General features: G+C 37.9%; 2 long non-coding RNA genes across 2 annotated transcripts; both read right to left on the reverse strand.

The window, feature by feature from the left end:
• Nucleotides 1-6,374: 6,374 nt before the first annotated feature.
• LOC131606213 (uncharacterized) lies at nucleotides 6,375-8,320 on the reverse strand. Its single transcript, XR_009284762.1, has 2 exons — nucleotides 7,365-8,320; nucleotides 6,375-6,795 (listed from the first exon to the last, which is right to left on the reverse strand). It is a non-coding gene; the product is annotated as an uncharacterized LOC131606213 (long non-coding RNA).
• A 6,039-nt stretch (nucleotides 8,321-14,359) lies between these two features.
• LOC131606214 (uncharacterized) lies at nucleotides 14,360-16,305 on the reverse strand. The gene is made up of 2 exons (XR_009284763.1): nucleotides 15,350-16,305; nucleotides 14,360-14,780 (listed from the first exon to the last, which is right to left on the reverse strand). It is a non-coding gene; the product is annotated as an uncharacterized LOC131606214 (long non-coding RNA).
• Nucleotides 16,306-20,389: the final 4,084 nt, after the last annotated feature.

A 20,389-nucleotide genomic window follows, 5' to 3' on the forward strand; every position in this document is an offset into this window, starting at 1 on the left:
CCCTCGAACATGATACATACATACCATGCAGTGATACTTTGAGAAAAAACCTATCTGAGCTGTAGTATCGGGTAGCGACTATACTCTTAACATACATCAAGAGTAGTCCCCTCACTACGTTTCTAAAAGTCAAGATGGGTTAAAGGTAACTAAAGGTCCTTAAGCTCCGACTCACCCACACATATTTGCACGAACCTCCCTCATACAAGAGAAGCATGCAAACATCCATAGAGGCCTAACTTAAGCGTGAACTCTCATATTGACCAATCCTCCACATAGATGAAGGAGGTCGCCATGACTATGCCACTTCCTATCTTAGGTGTACTTGAATTCGGGTGTAGGATTCGTCCTTCATTTAATTCCCAAAATAGCCCTGAAAAATAAAGCAAGCAAAGCAAACAATAGAAAACATTTAAATGATCCTAAACTTTTAAGGTAACCCCTCTTTTATTCGAAAAATCCCTAGCAGAGTCGCCAGTTCTGTAATACGGTGAACTGACTTTAAAGAAATGTCGCGATAAGCAAGAGTCGCCACCAACTTTTATTTTATCCAATTTAAAGAAAGGCTAAAAGAACAGAAAAAAACCTTTAAAAAGAAATTTTGAGTTCGGGGGCTAATTTATACAAAGGGAAGGTTTAAGGCACCCTTTGCATCCATGGTTTTCCATGGGCTCTTAATTGCTTAGCTCACATTGAAATTTTTGAAAATGTTTGCAGTGAATAAATAAAAATATTTGAATAAGTTATTTAGCTTGTAAATAAGCGTAGCCTTTTTTAAGGTTTTTGATAAAAGGGTTCAAATAAATTTAAACCAGAGCAAGAAATTAGGAGGTAATTACCCCTATTAAAAAGATTCTTTTAGCCTTTCAGGGCTATCCATACCATAAGAGGGTAGGAAGTCCTTTTATTGGAGGTTGAAGGGTCATCAAGATATCGTTCGCCATAAAACTGTCCCTACCATAAAGAGGGCAGGTAGTCTAAGGGAAGGATAAAATAGTCATTTTAGGCAACCAATGAGGACGCCTCAGCAATCGAAAGGGACTATCATATCACATTATACGCGACCTTGAGGGACGAGATCATATAACCGAATGCAACATCAAAGGGACTTATGATCTTTAGTGATGAGAATGAACTGAGGGCAATATTTGCTGAGGCATCCTCGTATGCGAGGGACTTGACTATTCTGTAATAAACAAGGAAATAAATAACAAGGCAACAGGCAACAGGAAACAAGAGAGGTTACCTTTAAAGGTGTGTGGGTGCACAATCACGTGATTCAATTCAGATAATTATCTTGTAATTAATTATTCTAAATTCCATTAGAGGTTTTCACGCCCTAAATTACTAACCACGCAGTTAATCAGAAAATAAAGCAGCAAAATTAAACCCTAATTACTATTACAACCTCGAAGCAGTTACATAATAAGGCAAAATAGTTTATGGGCAAACCACAAGAAATAACTAAATAGATGATACCCTGCAATGATAAGGCAAAATAAACCCGTGGGCAAACCACAAGGAAACAATATTATAATCTTGCAGGGAAATTAAGAAATAAAGGGCAAACCCCAAATGGGGAACAAGTTAACCACAGTTAAGTTAATAGAAATTAGCAAGGCAAGACAAAAGGCAAGTGGAGATAAGAAGAAAAAATAAATGGCAAATAAACAAAGATTAAAATGAAGAAGAATTTTTTTTGAAAAGATTCAGGGTAAACCCTGATTGTTAGGGAATGAGGTTTTATGAGAAAAACAATACTGAGTTAATGGATGACACCTACCTAAGACACCTATGGTGTTACCTAGGGTTTCTAAAATAATCGAGGCTAGACAAACCCTAAAAATTAATTATTGGTTTTTAACCTAATTAATTTTAATTCGATTAATCCTGATTAAATTAAACCTAATTATTTAACCTACTTAAATTAATCTAATTAATTAATTAAACCCTAAATAAATTAAACCTATTTTTTATTAATCAACTAAAAAAACCTAATTTTTATTAAGAACCTAATTTTTATTAACTAAAATCAATGTTAAGTTAATTAAAATAAAACAAATTCTAATAAAAAAAGAAGTATTTGAATTAAAAATAAAAAATAAAGAAAACAAAGTATTGGTTTAAAAGAGGAAAAAAGATTTTAGTTTTTATAAAAAAAAAGTTTAAAATTTAAAAGCGTAAAAATAAACAAACAAAATCAAAAACAAAAAAATTTAAAAGAAACCTGGCGCGCGATCCAGTATGTAGGGCAGAGGGAGGTTCATGGTGGGGACGTGTACTCAGACGCGTTGGATGAGAAGTGAGTGGAATCGGATGGCTGCTGGAACGAGGGAACACGGTAACACGTATGTCTTAACGCACCAGATCCCTGGAGTTCGAAATACTTCCGCACGCGCTTCCTAGCCAATGGGAGGAAGACATGTAGTCGTCTTCTTCATTGGGAAACATCAAATATGTTTTTACAGCGCTTTGCATAGATGCACTATAAAAGACTTGAACCTACCACATATGTCAATTGCTAAAACAACCAAACATGCATAAAAATTTATGGGGAGACCATGGTTCGACTCGGTTCATCCTTGCGAACTCAACCACGACTTTAGTTTGGTCTAATTTTGGCTAAATTATAAAGCCCCAATTTGGAGCGCCGAACCCTAAAAATGGTGGAACATCACCCCTGCACTTAAACTCAGATTCAAACATCCAGATATCAAGCAAAGATTATCATGAACATAAATATGGAATTAAAACATGTTAAGGATACATGAATTCATGAGATCGAGCTTGAAAAAAAAGAACAAACCGTGAGCGATTACGAACGATTTTGCGTGCTTGAAGGCCTGGTGATGATCCAGATAGCTTCAGGTATCTTTAAGGAACGTGATGGAATGAACAAAACTCCTTGCCTTGGCTTGTAACCCTGAATTCGATTTTGACTTTTCTTTGGATTTTTAATAACTCAATTAGGGTTCTTCTGGCCCACCAAAAGCGTCCCTAATGTTTGGCACATGCTGGGAATATATAGAGGGAGCAATTAGGTCAAGAAACTTGGATAAAATCTCTTTGATTCCATGATTGAGACTTTGAAAAGATTTGATTTGTAAATCTTTCTTAATACGGCCAAATTTTGATTTCTCTTCCCAATATTTACTATCACAAAATTAGATCCATATAATGTTTAATTGGTGATTGAATTTGGTTAAAAAAATATCTCCAATCAAATCTTTGATTAGTATCAAAATTATTTGATTTATATCATTTTAAAAATGAATAAAAATGAATATAAAATCAAATAAAAATCATAAATTCGTGGCATTCAGATTTGAGACTCTTGGATACTTGGGAACCAAGTTTGGACCATAAAAAGTTAGGCCTCTTTGAAAATAAATCCACTTTGAAGCCTTTTGTTTCACATTTTTCCCTTAAAATATCCCAACTTTGACAAGGCATATCTCCCTCAATTTTTAAGATATGGAGGAGTTCTAGGACTTTTTGGAAACCTAAAGATGTCATATACAAGCTACTTTGGAAGCTTTTTTCCATTCGAGGATTTTATCTTGATGATATTGGCTTTGGCAAAAACTTGCTTTTGGTTGACTTTCAAAAAGGACCTATAATCATTTGATCCATATCTCTCAAATGAAGCATTTTTGGACTTGGCTTGTGAGAGACAAAATTTTAGAAACTGTTGACTTTTTGAACAATTGACTGAGCAATCCTTGGAATTGAAGCTTGTAGTTTGAGCCATCATAAGCCATATGAAATCCATTGGAGACCTTGATTCATTAAATTTCTTTAAAGAATTCATAACCCTAGTACATTGAGCCTTTGTTTAGGAGAGTGTGCTTGAGGTTAAACCTTGATTCTTGAACCTTTGTCTGAGATGGAAAAGTGTAATGAGATGCAAAATTTTTGGGGTATGAAAATCCTTAAGGTTTACCATAAATGCCGAGTTAATATCACGTTCTTACAAATATCACGCTTTTACATCACCTGTTTTAATGTTTTTCAAAAATTTCAAGACAGACATGTGCAATGCATCTCATGAATTCATTATTAAACATATTCTTCTACATAATTTCAAATGTTAGCATCAGGAAGAACCTGCACATGGTACGAATAATAACCAAAAGTTATTCACACAGACAAAATCACTTCAAAAGCAACATCTCATACAAGGGGCATGACATGTTTTGTCCAATCAATCTGGGGAAATCAGGTCAAGATTCTAAGAATCTTTCAAGAATGTCAAACAATCAGGGGCATACACCCAAGTGGGGCTGAAGCTACTTCCTGATCAGTCAGGGGCATCATAATAAGTTTATGACTACTAGGGGCATATCACCCATAGTACACGTCTCATAAGGTCTCCACAAGGAGAATCTCTTCAAGTTCTCTACTAGATGTGGCAAAGCTATGCAAGGCATGTTCGACACGTCGATCAATACTCATTGGCGAGTCCCAATCAATACGAGTCTATGAACGGCAGTTACTATAACCGTTGGGGGCAATATTCAAAGCATCCATGTCTTCCCACAGATCGTATCCCCACAGAGCGCTCTTCAAAAACTATCTTCGAATAATTTCTCCCCTGAATCCACCATCTCCATCAAGGTTGGCACTCATAGTTGAGCTGCATCAGATTAAACTTCGGAGACTATATCCATCTCTCTTATCCTTAGTCAAGGGGGCTAAAGATCAATTATTCAAATTGTTGTCATCCCCAAACAGAAGTTAAAGATCTCCAACTGAATATCTTCCAGCATGAAGCGAGAGTTCCTATACTTGTACTCCATATTCTCCGCAACAGTCAAGGATTTATTTTCCCCGCCAGACGCTACTATGATTTGTCGTCGTCATTAACGACATTTTGCATTCATATATCATATATTTCATTGCATACGCATAACATTCTCATTCATCTAAAAACTGAAAAAATTCTAGTATGTAATACGGTGAACTGACTTTTATGAAAATGTCGCGGTACGCAAGAGTCGCCACCGAATTTTATTTTATCCAATTTAAAGGAAGGCTAAAAGAATATAAAAAATATTTAAAAAGAAATTTTGAGTTCGGGGGGTAATTTATACAAAGGGAAGGTGTAAGGCACCCTTTGTATCCATGGTTTTCCATGGGCTCTTAATTGCTTAGCTCATTTGTTTTCAAAAGTTTAGAAATGTATAGAAAAAAAGCAATTGAATAAGGACTTTAGCTTGTAAATAAGCGTATCCTTTTTGAAGGTTTCTGATAAAAGGTTAGAAAAAGATTGAAACCAGAGCAAGCAATTAGATCTTTGTGAATTGACACCTGGGTATGTCTTGTTTGTTTTGACGACCTTGTTGAGGCGCCGGTGTGGAGATCAGAACTGCCCCAATAGATTGGTCATGGTTTATCCTTTTCTGCCCATGCACAACATTGGACTCAGACTTCCCATTGAAATGCTTCTTTGTAGCACTTGAGGATGGAGCCACTTGAATCTTACCACTTCGAATCAACACGTTCCCTAGTCAGTATAAGTTCAGTGAATCCAGATGATGAACTCCCCAGCAAATGACTATTGAAAGGGCCGGTCAGCATGATCATAAACATATCAACCAACTCTCTGTCAACTAAGGAGGTTGAACTTTTCCAGCCAGGTCTCTCCACTTTTGAGCATACTCCTTGAAACTTTCTTTCGGCCCCATAGACATGCCATGTAGTTACATGCGAGTCGGTGCTAGATCATGTTGCACCCCAAAATTTGCCCATCTAATTTTATTTCTAATTGGCTTAAGCTGCACATTTCATTTGCATTGTCTTCATTAGGTCATCTAACACTTCATGTATCACTAACCAATAATTGGGCAGAGGATCAAAGGTCTTGAAGGTTTAGGATTTCTTCTATTTTTGAAGCTCTAATATTATCTCAAGCTTGTTTCAACTGGTTTTCTCATCAATCATGATTTGTGGGGTTAAGGTTCTAATTTATCGACCATTATGAATTCCCTTCTTATCAAGCCGCAAGAATCATTCTTCATTCAAGTCATCAAGAACAAAGATAAAGGCGCATTTCTTTACACAAGATCAGGATTCAGGTTTTATATGAGGATTGGATTTAGCAGCCAGATAGATGCGGGTTTTTTACACCATAAGTCATTTGGTCAGAATCTTTGTTATTTATCATGAGAAAAAGTAAATATTGGGGTCGTCTTTAATAGCTTTGGTCTTCAATTACCACGTGCATCCAAAGTTCGCAAAAGATTGGAAAGAGAGGGTCACATCCCTAAAATTCGAGTATTCGAGAGAAAAATATAAACTTCAAAGTTTGAATTGGAGAGAGTTATTACAAAAGAGACAAACATCATTCAAAAGAATTCCGAGCTCATTCAATATGCCAAGTTCATTGCTCAATGTCTTTTCATTATAACTTGTTCAAGCATCATTCAAACTCGTCAAAAATACATTGCTCTTTTATGCTCTACCAAGTCATGTGTTCAACTAAATTTCAAAAAAAAGAGAGAGTTACAATTCAATCTCTAATTACAACTGTCTTGATTGTCAAACCTATTTACATTCATTTCCCAATTCTATACTATAGCCTTGCCTCATGATATAGGACATAAAAAAGGATGAAGAAAGAACAAAACAATGGTCAAAAGCTTGCTCTAAAATCTGTCCGGAGGCTTGCTGAAAAAAACTTGATGCCGTCACCGCGCCCTACTCAATATAAATGCTGCTAAATCATCCTGCCATCATGATTGTCTTGCCTCAGTATGCTATGCTGCCAAGCCGTGTTTCAGTCTCATTCCAAACCTGCAAAAATGTGTTCATTTACCAGTCAAATCTACCAAGCTACAACATTCAAGAACAACATACAATCAGCAATACATATCATATTCAGAGCCAAAATCCCACAATCAGAATGCCATCCATAACGCTTCATAAACAAAGTGCCATGTCAAGATCAATTGCACACTATGGTTCCCACTCAATATCTACAGGCTGCAACCATGAAAACCAGAACACACACTCCATAACGGCATACAAATCTGCAGCATGTTTTAGCCACCATAGTACTACCCTGCAGCCAAGAAACCATTACCCTACTAATAATAACAGTTCTCATCCCTAACAATCAGCATCCTAACTGTCAAAACAACAAACCTATAGCCTTTCACTAACTGTCAAACTAGCTTCTAACTGAACTTGTAACCAACCTACAAACATATAAACAGAATTCATAACTAACCTAACAGCTAACAGTTTCCTAACTAACTACTAACAAACTCCTAACAGAATCTCAACAAACTCATAACCAACTTATAACAACCTCTAACCAACTTCAACTGGAAGCATAACAGAAAATCAGAGATTGAACTAACCTTCAAAAATCGATTTTCTCCACATATATATTCTCTTCTCCACCTTCACTCAGGGGCCCCCACCATTCTTTTCTTTATCAGTTTCAGATTCTTCAACAATTGCTCTCTACCATTCCACAATCTTCAACCCTTCACTTCATCCCCATCTTCAACAATCACTCTGCCACCATTTCTGCACTCTGCAACTCTCCACAATCAACTTCCATCTTCATCATTCACCAACACTCCCCTTCTCCACCATTCTCCAATCTCCAAACCTTCCCCCTCTCGGATTCCTCTTTGAAGTTCACCTTCACCGTCACCACCACTCTTCTTCCACTCTTCAATCTTCATCATCTTCACCACTGTGAACAACAACAAACTCCTCATCTTCAATCACCACGACCTTCACAATCTCATTCTTCATCCTTCAATCCACAGAACAACAGACAGAAGAAAGAATCGGAAGAAATCGAAACAAAAAAAAAGGAGAACGATAACAGAAAAAGAGAATTCACCTGCAAGAAGAAAACGAATTGTTCATCTGTTCTTCAATGTTAACAACAATCTCCAACAACATCGCCATCACCGATTCATCATCTGAATCGCTTCTGCATCACATTCAAGCACCGTAGAGTCTTCATCATCACCGCGATGCGTTCACGCCAACACGCAAGAGACTGAGTGAAAGTTCACCGGAGAAGAGGTTCGCCGCCGCTTTGTCACGAAGGAGAAGGCGGAGATAGCGACGCCGCGTTGAGAAGAGAGTGGGAGAGATCTGTCGAGTGTGTGGTGGCCGGACTTTGAATCGGAGAAGGGGAAGTTTGAATCGGTGAAGCTTCAGCCACCGCCGCGAGGGAGAAGAAATCCGAGTGAAGGGAGTCTGAAGGTCACATTACATTTTACCCTAATTCCCTTTTCCTTCTTTTTATTAATTAACGTTATTAATCTGATTAATTTGTATAATAAGAATATAACATAAAGTTTAATGTCCTATTAATTAATCTAATTGACATTAATTAGATAATTTTGAATTAATCAAAGCCATGGGTCAACAAGAGACTCTTGGGCCGAATTCATAGATACACCCCCTATTTGGCCCGTTCACCACTTTTTGGTGTGCTGAAGGAGATAACAAAAACCTGTTGGACCTGATTTAGATGGGCCACGCGCCCTCATCACTATTCGCACCCAGTAATTAATTTCGCACCCCCTGTGTCTTTTAGTTTTATTTGATTAAATTTAGGTTCACTTACCAATTTTTGGAAGTAAATAAAAACTAATTCTTCTACTAATTGTCAGACTTTAATCATGATTTTCTCATATAAAAATGACATAAGAAAATAATAGTTTTAGGCTTTTATTTTAAGTCTTTTTGCTTGATTAAAAATACTTGCTTTGTCATAAAAAACCATAAAAATAAATAGTCCTTTAATTCAATTTTTGTACTATATTGCGCATCATTTGCTTTCATATTTTTGCACCACATTTCAATTAAACTCCCTTAGTCCATTTTACATTAATTTGGTATCATTTGGTTGCTTGTAATTTTTACTTGTAACATTGATTTTGCTACACTTGTATTTTCATTATGTCTTACTCCTAACATTTAGGTATAATCATAACATTAGGCTAGTTGATCATTTTAGGCTAGTTTTCCTTCTTTTCCTTTTCGACTTTTAAAACATTAATAAAGGACGACGCGAATCATGCTAATGCCTTTTTTTAGTGTGAAAGAAATGATTGGGGTGTAGGCCCCGATGTATGTTCTTTCCCACTTAGCGGAAGAGAAATGATTGAGGCGTAGGCCTCGGTGTATTTCTTAACCGTTATTTAGAGAAACGATTGTGGCGTAGGCCTCGATGTGCATTCTCTAATTATTCAAAAACTGTATTTCATTTAGAGAAACGATTGTGGCGTAGGCCTCGATGTGCATTCTCTAAATATTCAAAAAAAAAAACTCTTTTTATGGCATGATTCAAGTCACAAATGAATTTCCCTTAAAAGACACCTAAACAAAAACATTTCAAAATATCTAATAAAGGCTCAGAGCTAATCAAAGTGAGGAAATGATGCGATGCCTTGTAGTAGGTTTTCGTCCATCATGGAATCACATATAAAAGACACAAACCAATCTCTTTTCTCCCTTGCCTCCGAGGCATTCTTTAATCGGACATGTTATTTCCGCTCCATTCCCAGCTTAAGACTCCAGAGGTCGAGCAGCGGAGTGCGAATGTAACTGTTCAACTAAAAAACACAAAAACAAACAAAAACTAAAGAGCCGAACTACGGCGCTCTGATTCCCGAAAGGGATACGTAGGCATCAAGTCGCGGGGCTTGAACGAGCACAACTATTTATAAACCTTATTTTCCCCGTGTTTCTTTTCTTTCATTTGCATGCATTCCCTTAGTAATTAAGCTTTAGATTTATACACCCTTAGAATAGAACAAACATAAGTGGATCCTGTGGAGTACCACAGACGTGAGGGGTGCTAATACCTTCCCCTCGCGTAACCGACTTCTTACCCGATCTTTGGTCGCAAGACCTTTTCTTATCCTTTCTTTATTCCAGGTTTTCTGATATTCCTTTCCCTCTTTGGGATAAATATATTGGTGGCGACTCTGTTCATTTTCGCGAGCGTGCGACAGCTGGCGACTCTGCTGGGGATGTGATAGACCTGTGCTGGTCCATTCCTAGCTTAGTCGATCCTAGCTTGTGTTTGCTTTCTTTGGGTGTTCATTTATTGATTTATTGCTTTATGGCTTTACTTCTTTATGCCTCGCATATCATGACTATTTATTGCTTGCATATCATGTTTATTTTCTCGCATCCTGGACTATATTATGGGTCCCCGTGGGGGCCACATATTTTCTCTCTGTTTACAGGTTGGGTGGGATTTCTATGAGGTAAAAGGCCCAATACCCAGGCCAGAGTGATACCTTAGGAACTAGGAATAGAGTGGCCATGACGGACAGAAGACGTATGTCTGATTGATCCGATCATGTATCCACGGACAGAGCTTGGTTGAAAGAGGCAATATCGTATGATTGCGCCTACTTTCAATCCTCTGTTGGCTTTTTGACCTACCATATACTAGATCCTACCTGTGAGAGGGGTTGGGAATTTTGTTTTGCAGGAAAACATGCCTCCATCCTACCTTAAACCATTCAGACTATCTATCATAATCAACGTCGAATCTCTGAATCTGGAGGTTTGACCTTATGTGACTTATGCAGAGGGTATTCAGAATCAACGTCGAACCTCTGAATCTGGAGGGTTCGACCATCCTTGACTTATGCACAAGTTATTTATCAAAGCAACGTCGAACCTCTGAATCTGGAGGATTCGACCATATCTTATTGGCCATGAGAAGTTGTTGTCCAAGAGGCCTTGATCCTTGATCCTGATTTATGTTGCATTTGCATCTCCATTAACATTTGTGCATTCATGCATTTGCATCCATGGTTACCAAGGACTCTTACACTCTTCCTCTCCATCAGATCAGTCAAAACGATTCCTCCACACCGATATCTGACAAAAGCTCACAGAACAAAGAATCATGGGGGATTATAAACAAGATCAAGCTACTATCAGAGAATCATGCCTCCTCATGAGGGTACCTTCCACCATTGGAGCCTAAAGACTTTGTGTTTGTCAGAGAACATTTCATTTGCATCAAAATAAGGCCAAGCCTGCCATTGTCTAGATTACTTCAAAGTACTTTCAATTGTATTACTTTTGTTGTTATCAAGTACTTCTCATTGTAAGAAACTCATTCTGTTTGAATAAATAAAAATAATGTAACATACATGTTTTTCTCAAATCATTTCATCTTTGTCATTATGTTCATTGATACTTCACTCATTTGTCTTAAGCAACTAAAAAAAAGGAGAATGATGAAAAATCAAAAACACATGAACTACTAACTGTATGCTTTTGGGACAAAGATCCTGCTGACGATGTACAGGCATTGTTTCAATTCCTAAACACCGGAGTTATAAGGGAGTGAAACCTTCGTAAACCCCTTTGAGCCTAAGGAGTAGTAGTTTCTTTTCAAAAAAAAAAAATATAAAATAATATAAATACAATGAAACCCTTCATCTTAACCAGGGGCAGGGTAGTCTTCAGTTAGTGCGACCGAGTGCTCGACTTTCAGGTGTTCCATTAGAGGATCAATCATATCTCAGATCTCACAACAAAAGAGGAAGAGCACTATCCACAAGTGAATGTCTCTCATTCACTAAGAAGAAGGCAGTCACAACCTTTTCATCAAGTCAATCACAAAAGTCATACAACTTGTTCCCGAACGAGACAAAAAGAATGAAAAGAAAGTTATAAATCATGATCAAAAAAGAGAAAGAGACAATAGCCCGCTAAGTCAAAGAAAAAGTCAAAAGAAAGAAAAGCTTTGAAGCAAATGACTTAGGCAAAAATTAGGGCATACCCCGCTGGACAACGAAAACCAAAGTCAAAAGAAACTTCTTGTCCAGGCAAAAGTTAGGGAAAGCAAAAGGCAAAAGCAAAAGAAAAATCCTCCAAGGGACAAGTTGTTGTGACCATCAACAAAAAGCACCAAAGGGTGGCTGCCACCTCCATCAAAGTCACAAAGGATCCTCATCCATCACAATCCTTCCTGAAAGGTGAACACTCGTGTCGAACTAGCTGAATGTAGGACTGGAGAACATCACGAAGAGGGGTGGGTTAAGTAGAGCTTGAGCCTTTATCCTTTGTTTCTCAAACCATGAACCCGGCCACGTTACAACCCTCAAAAGTCCTAATTGAAGCAGGGTTCGTTCCGAAAGCATACAAACTGTGAAATCATGTCAAACTGACTCCTAATGTTGCTTGTCACTTGTGTTAGTATCAGTACAACATTTTGACAAATAAAAACTTTTCTTTGAGATCAACATGTGCATTGCATTCTCATTATCTTCTTCAAAACAAAATCGTCTCTAAATATGAAAATAAGTACTTGATACCAAGGAAAGTTCCACATTGAAATTCCATCGAGTGATCTTACAAAGGCAAAAGTTGGTCATCCACTGAGCAAATATCTCAAACATCCATTTGGTGGAACAATTCCTTTCAATCTGGGGCATTCATCCCTTGATCTACACTAGGGCAGACCATCGCAAATCTCCATGATTCAAGCACTATCAAAGTTTTATCTCAAAAGATCATACAACCTGGGGCAAGCTAGTAACATGCCATCTCTTCATCTTCAATCAAGTGCCAGATATCGAGACAAGTGTCGAGGAGGCAAGTCAAACACCTCACCTTCGCCAACAATTTCACAAGCAATGACTTTTCCGCAAGGGCACTCTCCATCCATCCCTGGTACCTTGGAAACAAATCATTCCATTCATAGTCATGCATTAATCATGCATATCATTGCATTCTCATTGACATTTCTCCCACAACAATCCAATCATCAACAAATCAGGGGCATCCACCCCACCTTGATCCTCGATCAGAGTTTCAGAACTCCGCCTAATCTATTCCCCACAATAGCAGAAACCCTGACTATCCCATCAGTACACTGCATATAGAATTCATTGCATTGCATCTCCAGAAGTGCATAAAACAAATCAAGCATTGCATGTGAAACATAAGCCAAGTTACTCATCAGTTCTTACAAAGCATTCAATTGATATTCCACTAGATCACTCAGAGTTACCATTGTGGTGTCATCTCCCAAAGTTAACATCTTTCTTCAACCCAGAGTTGATGTTTGTTGTGTTCAACCCAGAGTTGATTTTCCTTTCATCTTTTAACCCCGAGTTAATTATATTTTCCTACTCAACCCAGAGTTGACGGTTATCTTTTTTCCTTTCCCACTCAACCCAGAGTTGACGGTTATGTCTTATTGATTTCTCTTTCCCACTCAATCCAGAGTTGACGGTCATTTCTAGTTGTTCATCTTTCCTCTCTCAACCCATGGTTATTATCCAATTCCTCGTTCAACCCAGAGTTGATTTCCTTGCCTTCTTTTTCAACCCAGAGTTGATGCTTATATCCTGTTCCGCTAATAATGATTTCATTTTCCGTTCTCAATCCAGAATTGATGTTTACCTCTTATTCGACCCCGAGTTGACGTCCCCTTTATTCTTCGATCCAGAGTCGACCCACTATTCTTCGTCAACCCAGAGTTGAGTTCTATTTCATTTCTAACCCAGAGTTAATTTGTTCAATCCAGAATTGATACACTTTTCCTCAGTGGAGTTGACACCATTTCTTCCCCAGTGGATCTTATCTCTCATTAGGCAAATTTTCAGGTTCACTTGGTATTTAATCTTCTTCTACCTCGAATGCTCGAAAGGCTAGCTCCAATCTCACCTTCAGGTTTAAGATGATTAAATAGGGGCAGCTGTTGCACCCCAAAATTTGCCCATCTAATTTTATTTCTAATTGGCTTAAGCTGCACATTTCATTTGCATTGTCTTCATTAGGTCATCTAACACTTCATGTATCACTAACCAATAATTGGGCAGAGGATCAAAGGTCTTGAAGGTTTAGGATTTCTTCTATTTTTGAAGCTCTAATATTATCTCAAGCTTGTTTCAACTGGTTTTCTCATCAATCATGATTTGTGGGGTTAAGGTTCTAATTTATCGACCATTATGAATTCCCTTCTTATCAAGCCGCAAGAATCATTCTTCATTCAAGTCATCAAGAACAAAGATAAAGGCGCATTTCTTTACACAAGATCAGGATTCAGGTTTTATATGAGGATTGGATTTAGCAGCCAGATAGATGCGGGTTTTTTACACCATAAGTCATTTGGTCAGAATCTTTGTTATTTATCATGAGAAAAAGTAAATATTGGGGTCGTCTTTAATAGCTTTGGTCTTCAATTACCACGTGCATCCAAAGTTCGCAAAAGATTGGAAAGAGAGGGTCACATCCCTAAAATTCGAGTATTCGAGAGAAAAATATAAACTTCAAAGTTTGAATTGGAGAGAGTTATTACAAAAGAGACAAACATCATTCAAAAGAATTCCGAGCTCATTCAATATGCCAAGTTCATTGCTCAATGTCTTTTCATTATAACTTGTTCAAGCATCATTCAAACTCGTCAAAAATACATTGCTCTTTTATGCTCTACCAAGTCATGTGTTCAACTAAATTTCAAAAAAAAGAGAGAGTTACAATTCAATCTCTAATTACAACTGTCTTGATTGTCAAACCTATTTACATTCATTTCCCAATTCTATACTATAGCCTTGCCTCATGATATAGGACATAAAAAAGGATGAAGAAAGAACAAAACAATGGTCAAAAGCTTGCTCTAAAATCTGTCCGGAGGCTTGCTGAAAAAAACTTGATGCCGTCACCGCGCCCTACTCAATATAAATGCTGCTAAATCATCCTGCCATCATGATTGTCTTGCCTCAGTATGCTATGCTGCCAAGCCGTGTTTCAGTCTCATTCCAAACCTGCAAAAATGTGTTCATTTACCAGTCAAATCTACCAAGCTACAACATTCAAGAACAACATACAATCAGCAATACATATCATATTCAGAGCCAAAATCCCACAATCAGAATGCCATCCATAACGCTTCATAAACAAAGTGCCATGTCAAGATCAATTGCACACTATGGTTCCCACTCAATATCTACAGGCTGCAACCATGAAAACCAGAACACACACTCCATAACGGCATACAAATCTGCAGCATGTTTTAGCCACCATAGTACTACCCTGCAGCCAAGAAACCATTACCCTACTAATAATAACAGTTCTCATCCCTAACAATCAGCATCCTAACTGTCAAAACAACAAACCTATAGCCTTTCACTAACTGTCAAACTAGCTTCTAACTGAACTTGTAACCAACCTACAAACATATAAACAGAATTCATAACTAACCTAACAGCTAACAGTTTCCTAACTAACTACTAACAAACTCCTAACAGAATCTCAACAAACTCATAACCAACTTATAACAACCTCTAACCAACTTCAACTGGAAGCATAACAGAAAATCAGAGATTGAACTAACCTTCAAAAATCGATTTTCTCCACATATATATTCTCTTCTCCACCTTCACTCAGGGGCCCCCACCATTCTTTTCTTTATCAGTTTCAGATTCTTCAACAATTGCTCTCTACCATTCCACAATCTTCAACCCTTCACTTCATCCCCATCTTCAACAATCACTCTGCCACCATTTCTGCACTCTGCAACTCTCCACAATCAACTTCCATCTTCATCATTCACCAACACTCCCCTTCTCCACCATTCTCCAATCTCCAAACCTTCCCCCTCTCGGATTCCTCTTTGAAGTTCACCTTCACCGTCACCACCACTCTTCTTCCACTCTTCAATCTTCATCATCTTCACCACTGTGAACAACAACAAACTCCTCATCTTCAATCACCACGACCTTCACAATCTCATTCTTCATCCTTCAATCCACAGAACAACAGACAGAAGAAAGAATCGGAAGAAATCGAAACAAAAAAAAAGGAGAACGATAACAGAAAAAGAGAATTCACCTGCAAGAAGAAAACGAATTGTTCATCTGTTCTTCAATGTTAACAACAATCTCCAACAACATCGCCATCACCGATTCATCATCTGAATCGCTTCTGCATCACATTCAAGCACCGTAGAGTCTTCATCATCACCGCGATGCGTTCACGCCAACACGCAAGAGACTGAGTGAAAGTTCACCGGAGAAGAGGTTCGCCGCCGCTTTGTCACGAAGGAGAAGGCGGAGATAGCGACGCCGCGTTGAGAAGAGAGTGGGAGAGATCTGTCGAGTGTGTGGTGGCCGGACTTTGAATCGGAGAAGGGGAAGTTTGAATCGGTGAAGCTTCAGCCACCGCCGCGAGGGAGAAGAAATCCGAGTGAAGGGAGTCTGAAGGTCACATTACATTTTACCCTAATTCCCTTTTCCTTCTTTTTATTAATTAACGTTATTAATCTGATTAATTTGTATAATAAGAATATAACATAAAGTTTAATGTCCTATTAATTAATCTAATTGACATTAATTAGATAATTTTGAATTAATCAAAGCCATGGGTCAACAAGAGACTCTTGGGCCGAATTCATAGATACACCCCCTATTTGGCCCGTTCACCACTTTTTTGGTGTGCTGAAGGAGATAACAAAAACCTGTTGGACCTGATTTAGATGGGCCACGCGCCCTCATCACTATTCGCACCCAGTAATTAATTTCGCACCCCCTGTGTCTTTTAGTTTTATTTGATTAAATTTAGGTTCACTTACCAATTTTTGGAAGTAAATAAAAACTAATTCTTCTACTAATTGTCAGACTTTAATCATGATTTTCTCATATAAAAATGACATAAGAAAATAATAGTTTTAGGCTTTTATTTTAAGTCTTTTTGCTTGATTAAAAATACTTGCTTTGTCATAAAAAACCATAAAAATAAATAGTCCTTTAATTCAATTTTTGTACTATATTGCGCATCATTTGCTTTCATATTTTTGCACCACATTTCAATTAAACTCCCTTAGTCCATTTTACATTAATTTGGTATCATTTGGTTGCTTGTAATTTTTACTTGTAACATTGATTTTGCTACACTTGTATTTTCATTATGTCTTACTCCTAACATTTAGGTATAATCATAACATTAGGCTAGTTGATCATTTTAGGCTAGTTTTCCTTCTTTTCCTTTTCGACTTTTAAAACATTAATAAAGGACGACGCGAATCATGCTAATGCCTTTTTTTAGTGTGAAAGAAATGATTGGGGTGTAGGCCCCGATGTATGTTCTTTCCCACTTAGCGGAAGAGAAATGATTGAGGCGTAGGCCTCGGTGTATTTCTTAACCGTTATTTAGAGAAACGATTGTGGCGTAGGCCTCGATGTGCATTCTCTAATTATTCAAAAACTGTATTTCATTTAGAGAAACGATTGTGGCGTAGGCCTCGATGTGCATTCTCTAAATATTCAAAAAAAAAAACTCTTTTTATGGCATGATTCAAGTCACAAATGAATTTCCCTTAAAAGACACCTAAACAAAAACATTTCAAAATATCTAATAAAGGCTCAGAGCTAATCAAAGTGAGGAAATGATGCGATGCCTTGTAGTAGGTTTTCGTCCATCATGGAATCACATATAAAAGACACAAACCAATCTCTTTTCTCCCTTGCCTCCGAGGCATTCTTTAATCGGACATGTTATTTCCGCTCCATTCCCAGCTTAAGACTCCAGAGGTCGAGCAGCGGAGTGCGAATGTAACTGTTCAACTAAAAAACACAAAAACAAACAAAAACTAAAGAGCCGAACTACGGCGCTCTGATTCCCGAAAGGGATACGTAGGCATCAAGTCGCGGGGCTTGAACGAGCACAACTATTTATAAACCTTATTTTCCCCGTGTTTCTTTTCTTTCATTTGCATGCATTCCCTTAGTAATTAAGCTTTAGATTTATACACCCTTAGAATAGAACAAACATAAGTGGATCCTGTGGAGTACCACAGACGTGAGGGGTGCTAATACCTTCCCCTCGCGTAACCGACTTCTTACCCGATCTTTGGTCGCAAGACCTTTTCTTATCCTTTCTTTATTCCAGGTTTTCTGATATTCCTTTCCCTCTTTGGGATAAATATATTGGTGGCGACTCTGTTCATTTTCGCGAGCGTGCGACAGATCAGCATTGTATTGGTATTGTTGGTAGAAAGCAACCGCCAAGTCTTCCCAAGTATGAATATTGGTACCTTCGAGTTGATAATACCATTCCAGTTGTTTTCCTGATAGGCTTTCTTGAAAGAAATGGATCCAGAGCTTCTTATCAGCAGTATGAGGCTAAATCTTCCTTACATAAGACCTCAAGTGTAGTTTAGGATAAGAGACCTCATCATACTTAGCAAAGGTCGGAGTCTTGAATTTCGGGGGAATACCAACCCCTGCGATGAGTCCTAGTTCTTCAAAGTCTAGCCCGGGTACCTTCTGAATTTCCATCGCTTTCATACATTCTTCCAACAACTTATATTTGTCATCAGGATGTCCATCCTCATGGTAATAGTCCTCTTCTTCTTCAGAGGGCTTGGCAAAATCATGGTTACTTTTTGCATCAGTTTTGATACTAGCATCATCATCTTGTTCATCGCCGTCACTGTCTTCAGAGACTTCGGCTTCCCTGAGTTACAAGATCGGTCTAAGATTTTTTCCTAGAGTCTTCTTGCCCTTCTTCTTTTTCTTCTTCTTTTTGGTAAGGATGGTCTTCAGCTCTTCTTTCCCCTTGGACAAATTTAGAATCAAGGCTTGGAACTCAACATTTTGAGCTTGGAGATCCTTAACTGATTGTTCGAGATTCATGATGCTGAAATAAACAGCGAGGAGGTGAGAAACCTGTGGTAGAAACCTGTGATGCGATGTTATGAATGCAGATGCAATGTTTTCAAGGATCTTTAAGGAATATAGTTCGAACGTTTAGAGAATGATTTGGTCACATCTTTGTTCGAAGAAATTTGATTATGGGATGTTATTCTTTAGGAATCAAGCTCACCATATCCAGTGGGTCATAGCCTCTGATTCGGGATACCTTTGAATTTGAATGTATATGGATAGAGGAAAATAAATCCTCTTTCCCCTTGATAGGTAATGAGTCTTTGAATTGGAAGGTATGCGACCAGAGGAAAATAAATCCTCTTGCCCCTTGATAGGAATTCAGTCCTTGATAAGAGCACCTGAAATCGTGCGCCCTAAATTCTTAAGATCCTTGAAAGGGTTAGTTAGCATATGATGTCATGATGTCATGATGTTGTGCGGATGTAATGCATTAGACAAAGCACAAGGTAATAAGGACAAGTATTGCCTACAATCAAAACCTGCAAGGAAATCATGTGGTTAGAATACAAACAAGTCACACAAGAGTCCTTGGGTTTAAAGGCTTGCATGGAGTCTGACCGGTTAATTAACCTTCCCCAATAGGTACCTCTAAGGATAAGATTGAATTTAGTAACAGGGTTCTACCAGTTATTCAGAATTGTCAGTCCTTCTAAAGCATCCTCGGACATGATGCATTCGCATCATGCAATGATACTTTGAGAAAGAACCTATCTGAATTGTAGTATCGGGTAGCGACTAGATTCTCAACATTCACTATGCCAAATTTGTCTTTTAGCAGCACCCCTACTAAAGTGCTTTTAGGAAAAAGCGCTGGTATAGGTTTCGCTAAAAAAACACGCAAAAAAAGCGCTCTGGAAGAGGGGTGTTACGAAAGCGCTTTCAAAAAACGCTCTTATAGGGGGGTACGAAAGCGCTTTCAGAAAGTGCTCTTATATGGGGGGTACGAAAGCGCTTCTCATAAGCGCTCTTATAGGTGGCTTTATGAAAGCGCTTTCAAAAACGCTACTACAGGGGGTAGGGTACAAGAGCGCTTTTCCCTTAAAAGCGTTGGTATAGCTATGTCTACTAAGGCGCTTTTCAAAAGCGCTCTCATAGCCTGTTTTACTTAAAAAATTTAAAACCAAAATTTGATATTACGCGTTCAGAATCCCTAAATTGTCTTTTTTCTCCCATTGACGCTAACTGCCCAAAAAACCAATCTTCCACTTCGTCTCCCCCACTTCGTCTCCCACAACTTTGTATATCAAAGCTCTTCACCGCCGCTTCCGCTATGTACCATCTCGCCTCCGCTGACGTCATCTTCATGTATGTCAGCTTGTTTTCTTTTGCTTTATTTGTAATTGTTTTTGTTCGTGTTGTACCCCAAAATTTGCCAGCATCTTTTTTTAAAAAGAAGACAACAGACTTCTGTCTAAAAATTGCGAGTTTCATATAATCTTGGATTTTATTCCATAAATATCCTGATTTTATGAATACTCGGTTTTCAGAATTTTTCTTATACGGTATTTTGGCTCGCTGTTAAATTTATTCTTACACAAATGCCAATTACTGTTTATCATTTCACACACGCTGTGTATTTGAGATTTATTTGCATATAAATAGTACTGACGCAATTGGTACAGAATTAAATCTTTTTGCAGCCACAGAGTCCAGGGATTCAGACTGTACTGGTAAAGAGTAAATTATTATTAATTTTTGTTTCCCACTAA

This window comes from Vicia villosa, linkage group LG5 (genome assembly GCF_029867415.1).
Source record: "Vicia villosa cultivar HV-30 ecotype Madison, WI linkage group LG5, Vvil1.0, whole genome shotgun sequence".
In the NCBI taxonomy this organism is placed as follows: domain Eukaryota; kingdom Viridiplantae; phylum Streptophyta; class Magnoliopsida; order Fabales; family Fabaceae; genus Vicia; species Vicia villosa.